This window comes from Rhamphochromis sp. 'chilingali' (genome assembly GCF_963969265.1).
Source record: "Rhamphochromis sp. 'chilingali' genome assembly, chromosome: 21".
Classification (NCBI taxonomy): Eukaryota; Metazoa; Chordata; class Actinopteri; order Cichliformes; family Cichlidae; genus Rhamphochromis; species Rhamphochromis sp. 'chilingali'.
Window position 1 is genome coordinate 3,970,024 of NC_137949.1, and position 26,318 is coordinate 3,996,341.

Here is a 26,318-nt window from a genome sequence, read left to right on the forward strand (position 1 = left end):
TGTGCAAACAGGTCTTTGCAGCCGTTTGAGCTAAGATTTTAAAATTATTCACATAATGAAAACCTATACTTTGTCTCAGGCGAGTTTCCCATTCAAATGCATGTAACAGTGAGAAAGGCATTGTCTTGGAGAAAGAGAGCGTTTTCGTACAACTTCATATAAATCTCCGTCACTTTTGATAGAAGACTCAGACAAACATGTTCATGGCTTTATCTTATAGAACTCAATGTCCCCGTGCTGGGCAAACAGGTTTTGCAGCCGTTTGAGCTAAGATTTTAAAATTATTCACATAATGAAAACCTATACTTTGTCTCGGGCGAGTTTCCCATTCAAATGCATGTAACAGTGAGAAACACATTGTCTTGGCGAAATAAAGCGTTTTTGCACAACTTTATATAAATCGGTGCAACTTTTGATAGACGACTCAGACACACATGTCTATGGCTTCATCTTAAAGAATTCAATATCCTCGTGCTGGGCAAACAGGTTTTGCAGCCGTTTGAGCTAAGATTTTAAAATTATTCACATAATGAAAACCTATACTTTGTCTCGGGCGAGTTTCCCATTCAAATGCATGTAACAGTGAGAAACACATTGTCTTGGCGAAATAAAGCGTTTTTGCACAACTTTATATAAATCGGTGCAACTTTTGATAGACGACTCAGACACACATGTTTATGGCTTTATCTTATAGAACTCAATATCCCCGTGCTGGGCAAACAGGTCTTTGCAGCCGTTTGAGCTAAGATTTTAAAATTATTCACATAATGAAAACCTATACTTTGTCTCAGGCGAGTTTCCCATTCAAATGCATGTAACAGTGAGAAAGGCATTGTCTTGGCGAAAGAAAGCGTTTTCGTACAACTTCATATAAATCGCTGTAACTTTTGATAGAAGACTCAGACAAACATGTTCATGGCTTTATCTTATAGAACTCAATGTCCCCGTGCTGGGCAAACAGGTTTTGCAGCCGTTTGAGCTAAGATTTTAAAATTATTCACATAATGAAAACCTATACTTTGTCTCGGGCGAGTTTCCCATTCAAATGCATGTAACAGTGAGAAACACATTGTCTTGGCGAAATAAAGCGTTTTTGCACAACTTTATATAAATCGGTGCAACTTTTGATAGACGACTCAGACACACATGTCTATGGCTTCATCTTAAAGAATTCAATATCCTCGTGCTGGGCAAACAGGTTTTGCAGCCGTTTGAGCTAAGATTTTAAAATTATTCACATAATGAAAACCTATACTTTGTCTCGGGCGAGTTTCCCATTCAAATGCATGTAACAGTGAGAAACACATTGTCTTGGCGAAATAAAGCGTTTTTGCACAACTTTATATAAATCGGTGCAACTTTTGATAGACGACTCAGACACACATGTTTATGGCTTTATCTTATAGAACTCAATATCCCCGTGCTGGGCAAACAGGTCTTTGCAGCCGTTTGAGCTAAGATTTTAAAATTATTCACATAATGAAAACCTATACTTTGTCTCAGGCGAGTTTCCCATTCAAATGCATGTAACAGTGAGAAAGGCATTGTCTTGGCGAAAGAAAGCGTTTTCGTACAACTTCATATAAATCGCTGTAACTTTTGATAGAAGACTCAGACAAACATGTTCATGGCTTTATCTTATAGAACTCAATGTCCCCGTGCTGGGCAAACAGGTCTTTGCAGCCGTTTGAGCTAAGATTTTAAAATTATTCACATAATGAAAACCTATACTTTGTCTCAGGCGAGTTTCCCATTCAAATGCATGTAACAGTGAGAAACACATTGTCTTGGCGAAATAAAGCGTTTTTGAACAACTTCATATAAATCGCTGTAACTTTTGATAGACGACTCAGACACACATGTTTATGGCTTTATCTTATAGAACTCAATGTCCCCGTGCTGGGCAGCTGTTTGAGCTAAGATTTTAAAATTATTCACATAATGAAAACCTATACTTTGTTTCAGGCGAGTTTCCCATTCAAATGCATGTAACAGTGAGAAACACTGTCTTGGCGAAAGAAAGCGTTTTTGAACAACTTCATATAAATCGCTGTCACTTTTGATAGAAGACTCAGACACACATGTTTATGGCTTTATCTTATAGAACTCAATATCCCCGTGCTGGGCAAACAGGTCTTTGCAGCCGTTTGAGCTAAGATTTTAAAATTATTCACATAATGAAAACCTATACTTTGTTTCAGGCGAGTTTCCCATTCACATGCATGTAACAGTGAGAAACACATTGTCTTGGCGAAAGAAAGCGTTTTTGAACAACTTCATATAAATCGCTGTAACTTTTGATAGAAGACTCAGAAACACATGTTTATGGCTTTATCTTATAGAACTCAATATCCCCGTGCTGGGCAAACAGGTTTTTGCAGCCGATTGAGCTAAGATTTTAAAATTATTCACATAATGAAAACCTATACTTTGTCTCGGGCGAGTTTCCCATTCAAATGCATGTAACAGTGAGAAACGCATTGTCTTGGCGAAAGAAAGCGTTTTTGAACAACTTCATATAAATCGCTGTCACTTTTGATAGAAGACTCAGACAAACATGTTTATGGCTTTATCTTATAGAACTCAATATCCCCGTGCTGGGCAAACAGGTTTTTGCAGCCGATTGAGCTAAGATTTTAAAATTATTCACATAATGAAAACCTATACTTTGTTTCGGGCGAGTTTCCCATTCAAATGCATGTAACAGTGAGAAACGCATTGTCTTGGCGAAAGAAAGCGTTTTTGAACAACTTCATATAAATCGCTGTAACTTTTGAAAGAAGACTCAGAAACACATGTTTATGGCTTTATCTTATAGAACTCAATATCCCCGTGCTGGGCAGCTGTTTGAGCTAAGATTTTAAAATTATTCACATAATGAAAACCTATACTTTGTTTCAAGCGAGTTTCCCATTCAAATGCATGTAACAGTGAGAAACACATTGTCTTGGCGAAATAAAGCGTTTTTGCACAACTTTATATAAATCGGTGCAACTTTTGATAGACGACTCAGACACACATGTTTATGGCTTTATCTTATAGAACTCAATATCCCCGTGCTGGGCAAACAGGTCTTTGCAGCCGTTTGAGCTAAGATTTTAAAATTATTCACATAATGAAAACCTATACTTTGTTTCAGGCGAGTTTCCCATTCAAATGCATGTAACAGTGAGAAACACATTGTCTTGGCGAAAGAAAGCATTTTCGTACAACTTCATATAAATCGCTGTAACTTTTGATAGAAGACTCAGAAACACATGTTTATGGCTTTATCTTATAGAACTCAATATCCCCGTGCTGGGCAAACAGGTTTTGCAGCCGTTTGAGCTAAGATTTTAAAATTATTCACATAATGAAAACCTATACTTTGTTTCAGGCGAGTTTCCCATTCAAATGCATGTAACAGTGAGAAACACATTGTCTTGGCGAAATAAAGCGTTTTTGAACAACTTCATATAAATCGCTGTAACTTTTGATAGACGACTCAGAAACACATGTTTATGGCTTTATCTTATAGAACTCAATGTCCCCGTGCTGGGCAGCTGTTTGAGCTAAGATTTTAAAATTATTCACATAATGAAAACCTATACTTTGTTTCAGGCGAGTTTCCCATTCAAATGCATGTAACAGTGAGAAACGCATTGTCTTGGCGAAAGAAAGCGTTTTTGAACAACTTCATATAAATCGCTGTAACTTTTGAAAGAAGACTCAGAAACACATGTTTATGGCTTTATCTTATAGAACTCAATATCCCCGTGCTGGGCAGCTGTTTGAGCTAAGATTTTAAAATTATTCACATAATGAAAACCTATACTTTGTCTCGGGCGAGTTTCCCATTCAAATGCATGTAACAGTGAGAAACACATTGTCTTGGCGAAATAAAGCGTTTTTGCACAACTTTATATAAATCGGTGCAACTTTTGATAGACGACTCAGACACACATGTCTATGGCTTCATCTTAAAGAATTCAATATCCTCGTGCTGGGCAAACAGGTTTTGCAGCCGTTTGAGCTAAGATTTTAAAATTATTCACATAATGAAAACCTATACTTTGTCTCGGGCGAGTTTCCCATTCAAATGCATGTAACAGTGAGAAACACATTGTCTTGGCGAAATAAAGCGTTTTTGCACAACTTTATATAAATCGGTGCAACTTTTGATAGACGACTCAGACACACATGTCTATGGCTTCATCTTAAAGAATTCAATATCCTCGTGCTGGGCAAACAGGTTTTGCAGCCGTTTGAGCTAAGATTTTAAAATTATTCACATAATGAAAACCTATACTTTGTCTCGGGCGAGTTTCCCATTCAAATGCATGTAACAGTGAGAAACACATTGTCTTGGCGAAATAAAGCGTTTTTGCACAACTTTATATAAATCGGTGCAACTTTTGATAGACGACTCAGACACACATGTTTATGGCTTTATCTTATAGAACTCAATATCCCCGTGCTGGGCAAACAGGTTTTGCAGCCGTTTGAGCTAAGATTTTAAAATTATTCACATAATGAAAACCTATACTTTGTCTCAGGCGAGTTTCCCATTCAAATGCATGTAACAGTGAGAAAGGCATTGTCTTGGCGAAAGAAAGCGTTTTCGTACAACTTCATATAAATCGCTGTAACTTTTGATAGAAGACTCAGACAAACATGTTCATGGCTTTATCTTATAGAACTCAATGTCCCCGTGCTGGGCAAACAGGTCTTTGCAGCCGTTTGAGCTAAGATTTTAAAATTATTCACATAATGAAAACCTATACTTTGTCTCAGGCGAGTTTCCCATTCAAATGCATGTAACAGTGAGAAACACATTGTCTTGGCGAAATAAAGCGTTTTTGAACAACTTCATATAAATCGCTGTAACTTTTGATAGACGACTCAGACACACATGTTTATGGCTTTATCTTATAGAACTCAATGTCCCCGTGCTGGGCAGCTGTTTGAGCTAAGATTTTAAAATTATTCACATAATGAAAACCTATACTTTGTTTCAGGCGAGTTTCCCATTCAAATGCATGTAACAGTGAGAAACACTGTCTTGGCGAAAGAAAGCGTTTTTGAACAACTTCATATAAATCGCTGTCACTTTTGATAGAAGACTCAGACACACATGTTTATGGCTTTATCTTATAGAACTCAATATCCCCGTGCTGGGCAAACAGGTCTTTGCAGCCGTTTGAGCTAAGATTTTAAAATTATTCACATAATGAAAACCTATACTTTGTTTCAGGCGAGTTTCCCATTCAAATGCATGTAACAGTGAGAAACGCATTGTCTTGGCGAAAGAAAGCGTTTTTGCACAACTTCATATAAATCGCTGTATCTTTTGATAGAAGACTCAGACAAACATGTTTATGGCTTTATCTTATAGAACTCAATATCCCCGTGCTGGGCAAACAGGTCTTTGCAGCCGTTTGAGCTAAGATTTTAAAATTATTCACATAATGAAAATCTATACTTTGTTTCAGGCGAGTTTCCCATTCAAATGCATGTAACAGTGAGAAACGCATTGTCTTGGCGAAAGAAAGCGTTTTTGCACAACTTCATATAAATCGCTGTAACTTTTGATAGAAGACTCAGACAAACATGTTTATGGCTTTATCTTATAGAACTCAATATCCCCGTGCTGGGCAAACATGTTTTTGGAGCCGATTGAGCTAAGATTTTAACATTATTCACATAATGAGAACCTATACTTTGTTTCAGGCGAGTTTCCCATTCACATGCATGTAACAGTGAGAAACACATTGTCTTGGCGAAAGAAAGCGTTTTTGAACAACTTCATATAAATCGCTGTAACTTTTGATAGAAGACTCAGAAACACATGTTTATGGCTTTATCTTATAGAACTCAATATCCCCGTGCTGGGCAAACAGGTTTTTGCAGCCGATTGAGCTAAGATTTTAAAATTATTCACATAATGAAAACCTATACTTTGTCTCGGGCGAGTTTCCCATTCAAATGCATGTAACAGTGAGAAACGCATTGTCTTGGCGAAAGAAAGCGTTTTTGAACAACTTCATATAAATCGCTGTCACTTTTGATAGAAGACTCAGACAAACATGTTTATGGCTTTATCTTATAGAACTCAATATCCCCGTGCTGGGCAAACAGGTTTTTGCAGCCGATTGAGCTAAGATTTTAAAATTATTCACATAATGAAAACCTATACTTTGTTTCGGGCGAGTTTCCCATTCAAATGCATGTAACAGTGAGAAACGCATTGTCTTGGCGAAAGAAAGCGTTTTTGAACAACTTCATATAAATCGCTGTAACTTTTGAAAGAAGACTCAGAAACACATGTTTATGGCTTTATCTTATAGAACTCAATATCCCCGTGCTGGGCAGCTGTTTGAGCTAAGATTTTAAAATTATTCACATAATGAAAACCTATACTTTGTTTCAAGCGAGTTTCCCATTCAAATGCATGTAACAGTGAGAAACACATTGTCTTGGCGAAATAAAGCGTTTTTGCACAACTTTATATAAATCGGTGCAACTTTTGATAGACGACTCAGACACACATGTTTATGGCTTTATCTTATAGAACTCAATATCCCCGTGCTGGGCAAACAGGTCTTTGCAGCCGTTTGAGCTAAGATTTTAAAATTATTCACATAATGAAAACCTATACTTTGTTTCAGGCGAGTTTCCCATTCAAATGCATGTAACAGTGAGAAACACATTGTCTTGGCGAAAGAAAGCATTTTCGTACAACTTCATATAAATCGCTGTAACTTTTGATAGAAGACTCAGAAACACATGTTTATGGCTTTATCTTATAGAACTCAATATCCCCGTGCTGGGCAAACAGGTTTTGCAGCCGTTTGAGCTAAGATTTTAAAATTATTCACATAATGAAAACCTATACTTTGTCTCGGGCGAGTTTCCCATTCAAATGCATGTAACAGTGAGAAACACACTGTCTTGGCGAAAGAAAGCATTTTCGTACAACTTCATATAAATCGCTGTAACTTTTGATAGAAGACGCAGAAATACATGTTTATGGCTTTATCTTATAGAACTCAATATCCCCGTGCTGGGCAAACAGGTTTTGCAGCTGTTTGAGCTAAGATTTTAAAATTATTCACATAATGAAAACCTATACTTTGTTTCAGGCGAGTTTCCCATTCAAATGCATGTAACAGTGAGAAACACATTGTCTTGGCGAAATAAAGCGTTTTTGAACAACTTCATATAAATCGCTGTAACTTTTGATAGACGACTCAGAAACACATGTTTATGGCTTTATCTTATAGAACTCAATGTCCCCGTGCTGGGCAGCTGTTTGAGCTAAGATTTTAAAATTATTCACATAATGAAAACCTATACTTTGTTTCAGGCGAGTTTCCCATTCAAATGCATGTAACAGTGAGAAACGCATTGTCTTGGCGAAAGAAAGCGTTTTTGAACAACTTCATATAAATCGCTGTAACTTTTGATAGAAGACTCAGACAAACATGTTTATGGCTTTATCTTATAGAACTCAATATCCCCGTGCTGGGCAAACAGGTCTTTGCAGCCGTTTGAGCTAAGATTTTAAAATTATTCACATAATGAAAATCTATACTTTGTTTCAGGCGAGTTTCCCATTCAAATGCATGTAACAGTGAGAAACGCATTGTCTTGGCGAAAGAAAGCGTTTTTGCACAACTTCATATAAATCGCTGTAACTTTTGATAGAAGACTCAGACAAACATTTTTATGGCTTTATCTTATAGAACTCAATATCCCCGTGCTGGGCAAACATGTTTTTGGAGCCGATTGAGCTAAGATTTTAACATTATTCACATAATGAGAACCTATACTTTGTTTCAGGCGAGTTTCCCATTCACATGCATGTAACAGTGAGAAACACATTGTCTTGGCGAAAGAAAGCGTTTTTGAACAACTTCATATAAATCGCTGTAACTTTTGATAGAAGACTCAGAAACACATGTTTATGGCTTTATCTTATAGAACTCAATATCCCCGTGCTGGGCAAACAGGTTTTTGCAGCCGATTGAGCTAAGATTTTAAAATTATTCACATAATGAAAACCTATACTTTGTCTCGGGCGAGTTTCCCATTCAAATGCATGTAACAGTGAGAAACGCATTGTCTTGGCGAAAGAAAGCGTTTTTGAACAACTTCATATAAATCGCTGTCACTTTTGATAGAAGACTCAGACACACATGTTTATGGCTTTATCTTATAGAACTCAATATCCCCGTGCTGGGCAAACAGGTTTTTGCAGCCGATTGAGCTAAGATTTTAAAATTATTCACATAATGAAAACCTATACTTTGTTTCGGGCGAGTTTCCCATTCAAATGCATGTAACAGTGAGAAACACATTGTCTTGGCGAAAGAAAGCGTTTTTGAACAACTTCATATAAATCGCTGTAACTTTTGAAAGAAGACTCAGAAACACATGTTTATGGCTTTATCTTATAGAACTCAATATCCCCGTGCTGGGCAGCTGTTTGAGCTAAGATTTTAAAATTATTCACATAATGAAAACCTATACTTTGTTTCAAGCGAGTTTCCCATTCAAATGCATGTAACAGTGAGAAACACATTGTCTTGGCGAAATAAAGCGTTTTTGCACAACTTTATATAAATCGGTGCAACTTTTGATAGACGACTCAGACACACATGTTTATGGCTTTATCTTATAGAACTCAATATCCCCGTGCTGGGCAAACAGGTCTTTGCAGCCGTTTGAGCTAAGATTTTAAAATTATTCACATAATGAAAACCTATACTTTGTTTCAGGCGAGTTTCCCATTCAAATGCATGTAACAGTGAGAAACACATTGTCTTGGCGAAAGAAAGCATTTTCGTACAACTTCATATAAATCGCTGTAACTTTTGATAGAAGACTCAGAAACACATGTTTATGGCTTTATCTTATAGAACTCAATATCCCCGTGCTGGGCAAACAGGTTTTGCAGCCGTTTGAGCTAAGATTTTAAAATTATTCACATAATGAAAACCTATACTTTGTCTCGGGCGAGTTTCCCATTCAAATGCATGTAACAGTGAGAAACACATTGTCTTGGCGAAAGAAAGCGTTTTTGCACATCTTTATATAAATCGGTGCAACTTTTGATAGAAGACTCAGACACACATGTCTATGGCTTCATCTTAAAGAATTCAATATCCTCGTGCTGGGCAAACAGGTTTTACAGCCGTTTGAGCTAAGATTTTAAAATTATTCACATAATGAAAACCTATACTTTGTTTCAGGCGAGTTTCCCATTCAAATGCATGTAACAGTGAGAAACGCATTGTCTTGGCGAAAGAAAGCGTTTTCGTACAACTTCATATAAATCGCCGTCACTTTTGATAGAAGACTCAGACAAACATGTTCATGGCTTTATCTTATAGAACTCAATGTCCCCGTGCTGGGCAAACAGGTCTTTGCAGCCGTTTGAGCTAAGATTTTAAAATTATTCACATAATGAAAACCTATACTTTGTCTCAGGCGAGTTTCCCATTCAAATGCATGTAACAGTGAGAAACACATTGTCTTGGCGAAAGAAAGCGTTTTCGTACAACTTCATATAAATCGCTGTAACTTTTGATAGAAGACTCAGACACACATGTTTATGGCTTTATCTTATAGAACTCAATGTCCCCGTGCTGGGCAGCTGTTTGAGCTAAGATTTTAAAATTATTCACATAATGAAAACCTATACTTTGTTTCAGGCGAGTTTCCCATTCAAATGCATGTAACAGTGAGAAACACACTGTCTTGGCGAAAGAAAGCGTTTTTGAACAACTTCATATAAATCGCTGTAACTTTTGATAGAAGACTCAGACAAACATGTTTATGGCTTTATCTTATAGAACTCAATATCCCCGTGCTGGGCAAACAGGTTTTTGCAGCCGATTGAGCTAAGATTTTAAAATTATTCACATAATGAAAACCTATACTTTGTCTCGGGCGAGTTTCCCATTCAAATGCATGTAACAGTGAGAAACACACTGTCTTGGCGAAAGAAAGCGTTTTTGAACAACTTCATATAAATCGCTGTCACTTTTGATAGAAGACTCAGACAAACATGTTCATGGCTTTATCTTATAGAACTCAATATCCCCGTGCTGGGCAAACAGGTTTTGCAGCTGTTTGAGCTAAGATTTTAAAATTATTCACATAATGAAAACCTATACTTTGTTTCAGGCGAGTTTCCCATTCAAATGCATGTAACAGTGAGAAACACATTGTCTTGGCGAAATAAAGCGTTTTTGAACAACTTCATATAAATCGCTGTAACTTTTGATAGACGACTCAGAAACACATGTTTATGGCTTTATCTTATAGAACTCAATGTCCCCGTGCTGGGCAGCTGTTTGAGCTAAGATTTTAAAATTATTCACATAATGAAAACCTATACTTTGTTTCAGGCGAGTTTCCCATTCAAATGCATGTAACAGTGAGAAACACTGTCTTGGCGAAAGAAAGCGTTTTTGAACAACTTCATATAAATCGCTGTCACTTTTGATAGAAGACTCAGACACACATGTTTATGGCTTTATCTTATAGAACTCAATATCCCCGTGCTGGGCAAACAGGTCTTTGCAGCCGTTTGAGCTAAGATTTTAAAATTATTCACATAATGAAAACCTATACTTTGTTTCAGGCGAGTTTCCCATTCAAATGCATGTAACAGTGAGAAACGCATTGTCTTGGCGAAAGAAAGCGTTTTTGCACAACTTCATATAAATCGCTGTATCTTTTGATAGAAGACTCAGACAAACATGTTTATGGCTTTATCTTATAGAACTCAATATCCCCGTGCTGGGCAAACAGGTCTTTGCAGCCGTTTGAGCTAAGATTTTAAAATTATTCACATAATGAAAATCTATACTTTGTTTCAGGCGAGTTTCCCATTCAAATGCATGTAACAGTGAGAAACGCATTGTCTTGGCGAAAGAAAGCGTTTTTGCACAACTTCATATAAATCGCTGTAACTTTTGATAGAAGACTCAGACAAACATGTTTATGGCTTTATCTTATAGAACTCAATATCCCCGTGCTGGGCAAACATGTATTTGGAGCCGATTGAGCTAAGATTTTAACATTATTCACATAATGAGAACCTATACTTTGTTTCAGGCGAGTTTCCCATTCACATGCATGTAACAGTGAGAAACACATTGTCTTGGCGAAAGAAAGCGTTTTTGAACAACTTCATATAAATCGCTGTAACTTTTGATAGAAGACTCAGAAACACATGTTTATGGCTTTATCTTATAGAACTCAATATCCCCGTGCTGGGCAAACAGGTTTTTGCAGCCGATTGAGCTAAGATTTTAAAATTATTCACATAATGAAAACCTATACTTTGTCTCGGACGAGTTTCCCATTCAAATGCATGTAACAGTGAGAAACGCATTGTCTTGGCGAAAGAAAGCGTTTTTGAACAACTTCATATAAATCGCTGTCACTTTTGATAGAAGACTCAGACAAACATGTTTATGGCTTTATCTTATAGAACTCAATATCCCCGTGCTGGGCAAACAGGTTTTTGCAGCCGATTGAGCTAAGATTTTAAAATTATTCACATAATGAAAACCTATACTTTGTTTCGGGCGAGTTTCCCATTCAAATGCATGTAACAGTGAGAAACGCATTGTCTTGGCGAAAGAAAGCGTTTTTGAACAACTTCATATAAATCGCTGTAACTTTTGAAAGAAGACTCAGAAACACATGTTTATGGCTTTATCTTATAGAACTCAATATCCCCGTGCTGGGCAGCTGTTTGAGCTAAGATTTTAAAATTATTCACATAATGAAAACCTATACTTTGTTTCAAGCGAGTTTCCCATTCAAATGCATGTAACAGTGAGAAACACATTGTCTTGGCGAAATAAAGCGTTTTTGCACAACTTTATATAAATCGGTGCAACTTTTGATAGACGACTCAGACACACATGTTTATGGCTTTATCTTATAGAACTCAATATCCCCGTGCTGGGCAAACAGGTTTTGCAGCTGTTTGAGCTAAGATTTTAAAATTATTCACATAATGAAAACCTATACTTTGTTTCAGGCGAGTTTCCCATTCAAATGCATGTAACAGTGAGAAACGCATTGTCTTGGCGAAAGAAAGCGTTTTTGCACAACTTCATATAAATCGCTGTAACTTTTGATAGAAGACTCAGACAAACATTTTTATGGCTTTATCTTATAGAACTCAATATCCCCGTGCTGGGCAAACATGTTTTTGGAGCCGATTGAGCTAAGATTTTAACATTATTCACATAATGAGAACCTATACTTTGTTTCAGGCGAGTTTCCCATTCACATGCATGTAACAGTGAGAAACACATTGTCTTGGCGAAAGAAAGCGTTTTTGAACAACTTCATATAAATCGCTGTAACTTTTGATAGAAGACTCAGAAACACATGTTTATGGCTTTATCTTATAGAACTCAATATCCCCGTGCTGGGCAAACAGGTTTTTGCAGCCGATTGAGCTAAGATTTTAAAATTATTCACATAATGAAAACCTATACTTTGTCTCGGGCGAGTTTCCCATTCAAATGCATGTAACAGTGAGAAACGCATTGTCTTGGCGAAAGAAAGCGTTTTTGAACAACTTCATATAAATCGCTGTCACTTTTGATAGAAGACTCAGACAAACATGTTTATGGCTTTATCTTATAGAACTCAATATCCCCGTGCTGGGCAAACAGGTTTTTGCAGCCGATTGAGCTAAGATTTTAAAATTATTCACATAATGAAAACCTATACTTTGTTTCGGGCGAGTTTCCCATTCAAATGCATGTAACAGTGAGAAACGCATTGTCTTGGCGAAAGAAAGCGTTTTTGAACAACTTCATATAAATCGCTGTAACTTTTGAAAGAAGACTCAGAAACACATGTTTATGGCTTTATCTTATAGAACTCAATATCCCCGTGCTGGGCAGCTGTTTGAGCTAAGATTTTAAAATTATTCACATAATGAAAACCTATACTTTGTTTCAAGCGAGTTTCCCATTCAAATGCATGTAACAGTGAGAAACACATTGTCTTGGCGAAATAAAGCGTTTTTGCACAACTTTATATAAATCGGTGCAACTTTTGATAGACGACTCAGAAACACATGTTTATGGCTTTATCTTATAGAACTCAATATCCCCGTGCTGGGCAAACAGGTCTTTGCAGCCGTTTGAGCTAAGATTTTAAAATTATTCACATAATGAAAACCTATACTTTGTTTCAGGCGAGTTTCCCATTCAAATGCATGTAACAGTGAGAAACACATTGTCTTGGCGAAAGAAAGCATTTTCGTACAACTTCATATAAATCGCTGTAACTTTTGATAGAAGACTCAGAAACACATGTTTATGGCTTTATCTTATAGAACTCAATATCCCCGTGCTGGGCAAACAGGTTTTGCAGCCGTTTGAGCTAAGATTTTAAAATTATTCACATAATGAAAACCTATACTTTGTCTCGGGCGAGTTTCCCATTCAAATGCATGTAACAGTGAGAAACACATTGTCTTGGCGAAAGAAAGCGTTTTTGCACAACTTTATATAAATCGGTGCAACTTTTGATAGAAGACTCAGACACACATGTCTATGGCTTCATCTTAAAGAATTCAATATCCTCGTGCTGGGCAAACAGGTTTTACAGCCGTTTGAGCTAAGATTTTAAAATTATTCACATAATGAAAACCTATACTTTGTCTCGGGCGAGTTTCCCATTCAAATGCATGTAACAGTGAGAAACACACTGTCTTGGCGAAATAAAGCGTTTTTGAACAACTTCATATAAATCGCTGTAACTTTTGATAGACGACTCAGACAAACATGTTTATGGCTTTATCTTATAGAACTCAATATCCCCGTGCTGGGCAAACAGGTTTTGCAGCCGTTTGAGCTAAGATTTTAAAATTATTCACATAATGAAAACCTATATTTTGTTTCAGGCGAGTTTCCCATTCAAATGCATGTAACAGTGAGAAACGCATTGTCTTGGCGAAAGAAAGCGTTTTTGAACAACTTCATATAAATCGCTGTCACTTTTGATAGAAGACTCAGACAAACATGTTTATGGCTTTATCTTATAGAACTCAATATCCCCGTGCTGGGCAAACAGGTTTTGCAGCCGTTTGAGCTAAGATTTTAAAATTATTCACATAATGAAAACCTATACTTTGTTTCAGGCGAGTTTCCCATTCAAATGCATGTAACAGTGAGAAACACATTGTCTTGGCGAAAGAAAGCGTTTTTGAACAACTTCATATAAATCGCTGTAACTTTTGATAGAAGACTCAGAAACACATGTTTATGGCTTTATCTTATAGAACTCAATATCCCCGTGCTGGGCAAACAGGTTTTTGCAGCCGATTGAGCTAAGATTTTAAAATTATTCACATAATGAAAACCTATACTTTGTCTCGGGCGAGTTTCCCATTCAAATGCATGTAACAGTGAGAAACACACTGTCTTGGCGAAAGAAAGCGTTTTTGAACAACTTCATATAAATCGCTGTCACTTTTGATAGAAGACTCAGACAAACATGTTTATGGCTTTATCTTATAGAACTCAATATCCCCGTGCTGGGCAAACAGGTTTTTGCAGCCGATTGAGCTAAGATTTTAAAATTATTCACATAATGAAAACCTATACTTTGTTTCGGGCGAGTTTCCCATTCAAATGCATGTAACAGTGAGAAACGCATTGTCTTGGCGAAAGAAAGCGTTTTTGAACAACTTCATATAAATCGCTGTAACTTTTGATAGAAGACTCAGAAACACATGTTTATGGCTTTATCTTATAGAACTCAATGTCCCCGTGCTGGGCAGCTGTTTGAGCTAAGATTTTAAAATTATTCACATAATGAAAACCTATACTTTGTTTCAGGCGAGTTTCCCATTCAAATGCATGTAACAGTGAGAAACGCATTGTCTTGGCGAAAGAAAGCGTTTTTGAACAACTTCATATAAATCGCTGTCACTTTTGATAGAAGACTCAGACAAACATGTTTATGGCTTTATCTTATAGAACTCAATATCCCCGTGCTGGGCAAACAGGTTTTGCAGCCGTTTGAGCTAAGATTTTAAAATTATTCACATAATGAAAACCTATACTTTGTTTCAGGCGAGTTTCCCATTCAAATGCATGTAACAGTGAGAAACACATTGTCTTGGCGAAAGAAAGCGTTTTTGAACAACTTCATATAAATCGCTGTAACTTTTGATAGAAGACTCAGAAACACATGTTTATGGCTTTATCTTATAGAACTCAATATCCCCGTGCTGGGCAAACAGGTTTTTGCAGCCGATTGAGCTAAGATTTTAAAATTATTCACATAATGAAAACCTATACTTTGTCTCGGGCGAGTTTCCCATTCAAATGCATGTAACAGTGAGAAACGCATTGTCTTGGCGAAAGAAAGCGTTTTTGAACAACTTCATATAAATCGCTGTCACTTTTGATAGAAGACTCAGACAAACATGTTTATGGCTTTATCTTATAGAACTCAATATCCCCGTGCTGGGCAAACAGGTTTTTGCAGCCGATTGAGCTAAGATTTTAAAATTATTCACATAATGAAAACCTATACTTTGTTTCGGGCGAGTTTCCCATTCAAATGCATGTAACAGTGAGAAACGCATTGTCTTGGCGAAAGAAAGCGTTTTTGAACAACTTCATATAAATCGCTGTAACTTTTGATAGAAGACTCAGAAACACATGTTTATGGCTTTATCTTATAGAACTCAATGTCCCCGTGCTGGGCAGCTGTTTGAGCTAAGATTTTAAAATTATTCACATAATGAAAACCTATACTTTGTTTCAGGCGAGTTTCCCATTCAAATGCATGTAACAGTGAGAAACACATTGTCTTGGCGAAATAAAGCGTTTTTGCACAACTTTATATAAATCGGTGCAACTTTTGATAGACGACTCAGACACACATGTTTATGGCTTTATCTTATAGAACTCAATATCCCCGTGCTGGGCAAACAGGTCTTGCAGCCGTTTGAGCTAAGATTTTAAAATTATTCACATAATGAAAACCTATACTTTGTTTCAGGCGAGTTTCCCATTCAAATGCATGTAACAGTGAGAAACACATTGTCTTGGCGAAATAAAGCGTTTTTGCACAACTTTATATAAATCGGTGCAACTTTTGATAGACGACTCAGACACACATGTTTATGGCTTTATCTTATAGAACTCAATATCCCCGTGCTGGGCAAACAGGTCTTTGCAGCCGTTTGAGCTAAGATTTTAAAATTATTCACATAATGAAAACCTATACTTTGTCTCGGGCGAGTTTCCCATTCAAATGCATGTAACAGTGAGAAACACACTGTCTTGGCGAAAGAAAGCGTTTTTGAACAACTTCATATAAATCGCTGTAACTTTTGATAGAAGACTCAGAAACACATGTTTATGGCTTTATCTTATAGAACTCAATATCCCCGTGCTGGGCAAACAGGTTTTTGCAGCCGATTGAGCTAAGATTTTAAAATTATTCACATAATGAAAACCTATACTTTGTTTCGGGCGAGTTTCCCATTCAAATGCATGTAACAGTGAGAAACGCATTGTCTTGGCGAAAGAAAGCGTTTTTGAACAACTTCATATAAATCGCTGTAACTTTTGATAGAAGACTCAGAAACACATGTTTATGGCTTTATCTTATAGAACTCAATGTCCCCGTGCTGGGCAGCTGTTTGAGCTAAGATTTTAAAATTATTCACATAATGAAAACCTATACTTTGTTTCAGGCGAGTTTCCCATTCAAATGCATGTAACAGTGAGAAACACACTGTCTTGGCGAAAGAAAGCGTTTTTGAACAACTTCATATAAATCGCTGTAACTTTTGATAGAAGACTCAGACAAACATGTTTATGGCTTTATCTTATAGAACTCAATGTCCCCGTGCTGGGCAGCTGTTTGAGCTAAGATTTTAAAATTATTCACATAATGAAAACCTATACTTTGTCTCGGGCGAGTTTCCATTTCAAATGCATGTAACAGTGAGAAACGCATTGTCTTGGCGAAAGAAAGCGTTTTTGAACAACTTCATATAAATCGCTGTAACTTTTGATAGAAGACTCAGAAACACATGTTTATGGCTTTATCTTATAGAACTCAATGTCCCCGTGCTGGGCAGCTGTTTGAGCTAAGATTTTAAAATTATTCACATAATGAAAACCTATACTTTGTTTCAGGCGAGTTTCCCATTCAAATGCATGTAACAGTGAGAAACACACTGTCTTGGCGAAAGAAAGCGTTTTTGAACAACTTCATATAAATCGCTGTAACTTTTGATAGAAGACTCAGACAAACATGTTTATGGCTTTATCTTATAGAACTCAATATCCCCGTGCTGGGCAAACAGGTTTTTGCAGCCGATTGAGCTAAGATTTTAAAATTATTCACATAATGAAAACCTATACTTTGTCTCGGGCGAGTTTCCCATTCAAATGCATGTAACAGTGAGAAACACATTGTCTTGGCGAAATAAAGCGTTTTTGCACAACTTTATATAAATCGGTGCAACTTTTGATAGACGACTCAGACACACATGTTTATGGCTTTATCTTATAGAACTCAATATCCCCGTGCTGGGCAAACAGGTTTTGCAGCCGTTTGAGCTAAGATTTTAAAATTATTCACATAATGAAAACCTATACTTTGTTTCAGGCGAGTTTCCCATTCAAATGCATGTAACAGTGAGAAACACATTGTCTTGGCGAAATAAAGCGTTTTTGCACAACTTTATATAAATCGGTGCAACTTTTGATAGACGACTCAGACACACATGTTTATGGCTTTATCTTATAGAACTCAATATCCCCGTGCTGGGCAAACAGGTTTTTGCAGCCGATTGAGCTAAGATTTTAAAATTATTCACATAATGAAAACCTATACTTTGTTTCGGGCGAGTTTCCCATTCAAATGCATGTAACAGTGAGAAACGCATTGTCTTGGCGAAAGAAAGTGTTTTTGAACAACTTCATATAAATCGCTGTAACTTTTGATAGAAGACTCAGAAACACATGTTTATGGCTTTATCTTATAGAACTCAATGTCCCCGTGCTGGGCAGCTGTTTGAGCTAAGATTTTAAAATTATTCACATAATGAAAACCTATACTTTGTTTCAGGCGAGTTTCCCATTCAAATGCATGTAACAGTGAGAAACACACTGTCTTGGCGAAAGAAAGCGTTTTTGAACAACTTCATATAAATCGCTGTAACTTTTGATAGAAGACTCAGACAAACATGTTTATGGCTTTATCTTATAGAACTCAATGTCCCCGTGCTGGGCAGCTGTTTGAGCTAAGATTTTAAAATTATTCACATAATGAAAACCTATACTTTGTCTCGGGCGAGTTTCCATTTCAAATGCATGTAACAGTGAGAAACGCATTGTCTTGGCGAAAGAAAGCGTTTTTGAACAACTTCATATAAATCGCTGTAACTTTTGATAGAAGACTCAGAAACACATGTTTATGGCTTTATCTTATAGAACTCAATGTCCCCGTGCTGGGCAGCTGTTTGAGCTAAGATTTTAAAATTATTCACATAATGAAAACCTATACTTTGTTTCAGGCGAGTTTCCCATTCAAATGCATGTAACAGTGAGAAACACACTGTCTTGGCGAAAGAAAGCGTTTTTGAGCAACTTCATATAAATCGCTGTAACTTTTGATAGAAGACTCAGACAAACATGTTTATGGCTTTATCTTATAGAACTCAATATCCCCGTGCTGGGCAAACAGGTTTTTGCAGCCGATTGAGCTAAGATTTTAAAATTATTCACATAATGAAAACCTATACTTTGTCTCGGGCGAGTTTCCCATTCAAATGCATGTAACAGTGAGAAACACATTGTCTTGGCGAAATAAAGCGTTTTTGCACAACTTTATATAAATCGGTGCAACTTTTGATAGACGACTCAGACACACATGTTTATGGCTTTATCTTATAGAACTCAATATCCCCGTGCTGGGCAAACAGGTTTTGCAGCCGTTTGAGCTAAGATTTTAAAATTATTCACATAATGAAAACCTATACTTTGTTTCAGGCGAGTTTCCCATTCAAATGCATGTAACAGTGAGAAACACATTGTCTTGGCGAAATAAAGCGTTTTTGCACAACTTTATATAAATCGGTGCAACTTTTGATAGACGACTCAGACACACATGTTTATGGCTTTATCTTATAGAACTCAATATCCCCATGCTGGGCAAACAGGTCTTTGCAGCCGTTTGAGCTAAGATTTTAAAATTATTCACATAATGAAAACCTATACTTTGTCTCGGGCGAGTTTCCCATTCAAATGCATGTAATAGTGAGAAACACACTGTCTTGGCGAAATAAAGCGTTTTTGCACAACTTCATATAAATCGCTGTAACTTTTGATAGAAGACTCAGAAACACATGATCATGGCTTTATCTTATAGAACTCAATATCCCCGTGCTGGGCAAACAGGTTTTGCAGCCGTTTGAGCTAAGATTTTAAAATTATTCACATAATGAAAACCTATACTTTGTCTCGGGCGAGTTTCCCATTCAAATGCATGTAACAGTGAGAAACACACTGTCTTGGCGAAAGAAAGCGTTTTTGAACAACTTCATATAAATCGCTGTAACTTTTGATAGAAGACTCAGACAAACATGTTTATGGCTTTATCTTATAGAACTCAATATCCCCGTGCTGGGCAAACAGGTTTTTGCAGCCGATTGAGCTAAGATTTTAAAATTATTCACATAATGAAAACCTATACTTTGTTTCGGGCGAGTTTCCCATTCAAATGCATGTAACAGTGAGAAACGCATTGTCTTGGCGAAAGAAAGCGTTTTTGAACAACTTCATATAAATCGCTGTAACTTTTGATAGAAGACTCAGACAAACATGTTTATGGCTTTATCTTATAGAACTCAATGTCCCCGTGCTGGGCAGCCGTTTGAGCTAAGATTTTAAAATTATTCACATAATGAAAACCTATACTTTGTCTCAGGCGAGTTTCCCATTCAAATGCATGTAACAGTGAGAAAGGCATTGTCTTGGCGAAAGAAAGCGTTTTCGTACAACTTCATATAAATCGCTGTAACTTTTGATAGAAGACTCAGACAAACATGTTTATGGCTTTATCTTATAGAACTCAATATCCCCGTGCTCGGCAAACAGGTTTTTGCAGCCGATTGAGCTAAGATTTTAAAATTATTCACATAATGAAAACCTATACTTTCTTTCAAGCGAGTTTCCCATTCAAATGCATGTAACAGTGAGAAACACACTGTCTTGGCGAAATAAAGCGTTTTTGAACAACTTCATATAAATCGCTGTAACTTTTGATAGAAGACTCAGACACACATGTTTATGGCTTTATCTTATAGAACTCAATATCCCCGTGCTGGGCAAACATGTTTTTGCAGCCGATTGAGCTAAGATTTTAAAATTATTCACATAATGAGAACCTATACTTTGTTTCAGGCGAGTTTCCCATTCAAATGCATGTAACAGTGAGAAACACATTGTCTTGGCGAAATAAAGCGTTTTTGAACAACTTCATATAAATCGCTGTAACTTTTGATAGAAGACTCAGAAACACATGTTTATGGCTTTATCTTATAGAACTCAATATCCCCGTGCTGGGCAAACATGTTTTTGGAGCCGATTGAGCTAAGATTTTAACATTATTCACATAATGAGAACCTATACTTTGTTTCAGGCGAGTTTCCCATTCAAATGCATGTAACAGTGAGAAACACATTGTCTTGGCGAAAGAAAGCGTTTTTGCACAACTTCATATAAATCGCTGTAACTTTTGATAGAAGACTCAGAAACACATGTTTATGGCTTTATCTTATAGAACTCAATATCCCCGTGCTGGGCAAACAGGTTTTTGCAGCCGATTGAGCTAAGATTTTAAAATTATTCACATAATGAAAACCTATACTTTGTCTCGGGCGAGTTTCCCATTCAAATGCATGTAACAGTGAGAAACGCATTGTCTTGGCGAAAGAAAGCGTTTTTGAACAACTTCATATAAATCGCTGTCACTTTTGATAGAAGACTCAGACAAACATGTTTATGGCTTTATCTTATAGAACTCAATATCCCCGTGCTGGGCAAACAGGTTTTTGCAGCTGTTTGAGCTAAGATTTTAAAATTATTCACATAATGAAAACCTATACTTTGTCTCGGGCGAGTTTCCCATTCAAATGCATGTAACAGTGAGAAACACACTGTCTTGGCGAAATAAAGCGTTTTTGAACAACTTTATATAAATCGCTGTAACTTTTGATAGAAGACTCAGACACACATGTTTATGGCTTTATCTTATAGAACTCAATATCCCCGTGCTGGGCAAACATGTTTTTGCAGCCGATTGAGCTAAGATTTTAAAATTATTCACATAATGAGAACCTATACTTTGTTTCAGGCGAGTTTCCCATTCAAATGCATGTAACAGTGAGAAACACATTGTCTTGGCGAAATAAAGCGTTTTTGAACAACTTCATATAAATCGCTGTAACTTTTGATAGAAGACTCAGAAACACATGTTTATGGCTTTATCTTATAGAACTCAATATCCCCGTGCTCGGCAAACAGGTTTTTGCAGCCGATTGAGCTAAGATTTTAAAATTATTCACATAATGAAAACCTATACTTTCTTTCAAGCGAGTTTCCCATTCAAATGCATGTAACAGTGAGAAACACACTGTCTTGGCGAAATAAAGCGTTTTTGAACAACTTCATATAAATCGCTGTAACTTTTGATAGAAGACTCAGACACACATGTTTATGGCTTTATCTTATAGAACTCAATATCCCCGTGCTGGGCAAACATGTTTTTGCAGCCGATTGAGCTAAGATTTTAAAATTATTCACATAATGAGAACCTATACTTTGTTTCAGGCGAGTTTCCCATTCAAATGCATGTAACAGTGAGAAACACATTGTCTTGGCGAAATAAAGCGTTTTTGAACAACTTCATATAAATCGCTGTAACTTTTGATAGAAGACTCAGAAACACATGTTTATGGCTTTATCTTATAGAACTCAATATCCCCGTGCTCGGCAAACAGGTTTTTGCAGCCGATTGAGCTAAGATTTTAAAATTATTCACATAATGAAAACCTATACTTTGTCTCGGGCGAGTTTCCCATTCAAATGCATGTAACAGTGAGAAACGCATTGTCTTGGCGAAAGAAAGCGTTTTTGAACAACTTCATATAAATCGCTGTCACTTTTGATAGAAGACTCAGACAAACATGTTTATGGCTTTATCTTATAGAACTCAATATCCCCGTGCTGGGCAAACATGTTTTTGCAGCCGATTGAGCTAAGATTTTAAAATTATTCACATAATGAGAACCTATACTTTGTTTCAGGCGAGTTTCCCATTCAAATGCATGTAACAGTGAGAAACACATTGTCTTGGCGAAATAAAGCGTTTTTGAACAACTTCATATAAATCGCTGTAACTTTTGATAGAAGACTCAGAAACACATGTTTATGGCTTTATCTTATAGAACTCAATATCCCCGTGCTGGGCAAACATGTTTTTGGAGCCGATTGAGCTAAGATTTTAACATTATTCACATAATGAAAACCTATACTTTGTTTCAGGCGAGTTTCCCATTCAAATGCATGTAACAGTGAGAAACACATTGTCTTGGCGAAAGAAAGCGTTTTTGCACAACTTCATATAAATCGCTGTAACTTTTGATAGAAGACTCAGAAACACATGTTTATGGCTTTATCTTATAGAACTCAATATCCCCGTGCTGGGCAAACAGGTTTTTGCAGCCGATTGAGCTAAGATTTTAAAATTATTCACATAATGAAAACCTATACTTTGTCTCGGGCGAGTTTCCCATTCAAATGCATGTAACAGTGAGAAACGCATTGTCTTGGCGAAAGAAAGCGTTTTTGAACAACTTCATATAAATCGCTGTCACTTTTGATAGAAGACTCAGACAAACATGTTTATGGCTTTATCTTATAGAACTCAATATCCTCGTGCTGGGCAAACAGGTTTTTGCAGCCGATTGAGCTAAGATTTTAAAATTATTCACATAATGAAAACCTATACTTTGTTTCGGGCGAGTTTCCCATTCAAATGCATGTAACAGTGAGAAACGCACTGTCTTGGCGAAAGAAAGCGTTTTTGAACAACTTCATATAAATCGCTGTAACTTTTGATAGAAGACTCAGACAAACATGTTTATGGCTTTATCTTATAGAACTCAATATCCCCGTGCTGGGCAAACAGGTTTTTGCAGCCGATTGAGCTAAGATTTTAAAATTATTCACATAATGAAAACCTATACTTTGTCTCGGGCGAGTTTCCCATTCAAATGCATGTAACAGTGAGAAACACATTGTCTTGGCGAAATAAAGCGTTTTTGCACAACTTTATATAAATCGGTGCAACTTTTGATAGACGACTCAGACACACATGTTTATGGCTTTATCTTATAGAACTCAATATCCCCGTGCTGGGCAAACAGGTTTTGCAGCCGTTTGAGCTAAGATTTTAAAATTATTCACATAATGAAAACCTATACTTTGTTTCAGGCGAGTTTCCCATTCAAATGCATGTAACAGTGAGAAACACATTGTCTTGGCGAAATAAAGCGTTTTTGCACAACTTTATATAAATCGGTGCAACTTTTGATAGACGACTCAGACACACATGTTTATGGCTTTATCTTATAGAACTCAATATCCCCATGCTGGGCAAACAGGTCTTTGCAGCCGTTTGAGCTAAGATTTTAAAATTATTCACATAATGAAAACCTATACTTTGTCTCGGGCGAGTTTCCCATTCAAATGCATGTAATAGTGAGAAACACACTGTCTTGGCGAAATAAAGCGTTTTTGCACAACTTCATATAAATCGCTGTAACTTTTGATAGAAGACTCAGAAACACATGATCATGGCTTTATCTTATAGAACTCAATATCCCCGTGCTGGGCAAACAGGTTTTGCAGCCGTTTGAGCTAAGATTTTAAAATTATTCACATAATGAAAACCTATACTTTGTCTCGGGCGAGTTTCCCATTCAAATGCATGTAACAGTGAGAAACACACTGTCTTGGCGAAAGAAAGCGTTTTTGAACAACTTCATATAAATCGCTGTAACTTTTGATAGAAGACTCAGACAAACATGTTTATGGCTTTATCTTATAGAACTCAATATCCCCGTGCTGGGCAAACAGGTTTTTGCAGCCGATTGAGCTAAGATTTTAAAATTATTCACATAATGAAAACCTATACTTTGTTTCGGGCGAGTTTCCCATTCAAATGCATGTAACAGTGAGAAACGCATTGTCTTGGCGAAAGAAAGCGTTTTTGAACAACTTCATATAAATCGCTGTAACTTTTGATAGAAGACTCAGACAAACATGTTTATGGCTTTATCTTATAGAACTCAATGTCCCCGTGCTGGGCAGCCGTTTGAGCTAAGATTTTAAAATTATTCACATAATGAAAACCTATACTTTGTCTCAGGCGAGTTTCCCATTCAAATGCATGTAACAGTGAGAAAGGCATTGTCTTGGCGAAAGAAAGCGTTTTCGTACAACTTCATATAAATCGCTGTAACTTTTGATAGAAGACTCAGACAAACATGTTTATGGCTTTATCTTATAGAACTCAATATCCCCGTGCTCGGCAAACAGGTTTTTGCAGCCGATTGAGCTAAGATTTTAAAATTATTCACATAATGAAAACCTATACTTTCTTTCAAGCGAGTTTCCCATTCAAATGCATGTAACAGTGAGAAACACACTGTCTTGGCGAAATAAAGCGTTTTTGAACAACTTCATATAAATCGCTGTAACTTTTGATAGAAGACTCAGACACACATGTTTATGGCTTTATCTTATAGAACTCAATATCCCCGTGCTGGGCAAACATGTTTTTGCAGCCGATTGAGCTAAGATTTTAAAATTATTCACATAATGAGAACCTATACTTTGTTTCAGGCGAGTTTCCCATTCAAATGCATGTAACAGTGAGAAACACATTGTCTTGGCGAAATAAAGCGTTTTTGAACAACTTCATATAAATCGCTGTAACTTTTGATAGAAGACTCAGAAACACATGTTTATGGCTTTATCTTATAGAACTCAATATCCCCGTGCTGGGCAAACATGTTTTTGGAGCCGATTGAGCTAAGATTTTAACATTATTCACATAATGAGAACCTATACTTTGTTTCAGGCGAGTTTCCCATTCAAATGCATGTAACAGTGAGAAACACATTGTCTTGGCGAAAGAAAGCGTTTTTGCACAACTTCATATAAATCGCTGTAACTTTTGATAGAAGACTCAGAAACACATGTTTATGGCTTTATCTTATAGAACTCAATATCCCCGTGCTGGGCAAACAGGTTTTTGCAGCCGATTGAGCTAAGATTTTAAAATTATTCACATAATGAAAACCTATACTTTGTCTCGGGCGAGTTTCCCATTCAAATGCATGTAACAGTGAGAAACGCATTGTCTTGGCGAAAGAAAGCGTTTTTGAACAACTTCATATAAATCGCTGTCACTTTTGATAGAAGACTCAGACAAACATGTTTATGGCTTTATCTTATAGAACTCAATATCCCCGTGCTGGGCAAACAGGTTTTTGCAGCTGTTTGAGCTAAGATTTTAAAATTATTCACATAATGAAAACCTATACTTTGTCTCGGGCGAGTTTCCCATTCAAATGCATGTAACAGTGAGAAACACACTGTCTTGGCGAAATAAAGCGTTTTTGAACAACTTTATATAAATCGCTGTAACTTTTGATAGAAGACTCAGACAAACATGTTTATGGCTTTATCTTATAGAACTCAATATCCCCGTGCTGGGCAAACATGTTTTTGCAGCCGATTGAGCTAAGATTTTAAAATTATTCACATAATGAGAACCTATACTTTGTTTCAGGCGAGTTTCCCATTCAAATGCATGTAACAGTGAGAAACACATTGTCTTGGCGAAATAAAGCGTTTTTGAACAACTTCATATAAATCGCTGTAACTTTTGATAGAAGACTCAGAAACACATGTTTATGGCTTTATCTTATAGAACTCAATATCCCCGTGCTGGGCAAACAGGTTTTTGCAGCCGATTGAGCTAAGATTTTAAAATTATTCACATAATGAAAACCTATACTTTGTCTCGGGCGAGTTTCCCATTCAAATGCATGTAACAGTGAGAAACGCATTGTCTTGGCGAAAGAAAGCGTTTTTGAACAACTTCATATAAATCGCTCTAACTTTTGATAGAAGACTCAGACAAACATGTTTATGGCTTTATCTTATAGAACTCAATATCCCCGTGCT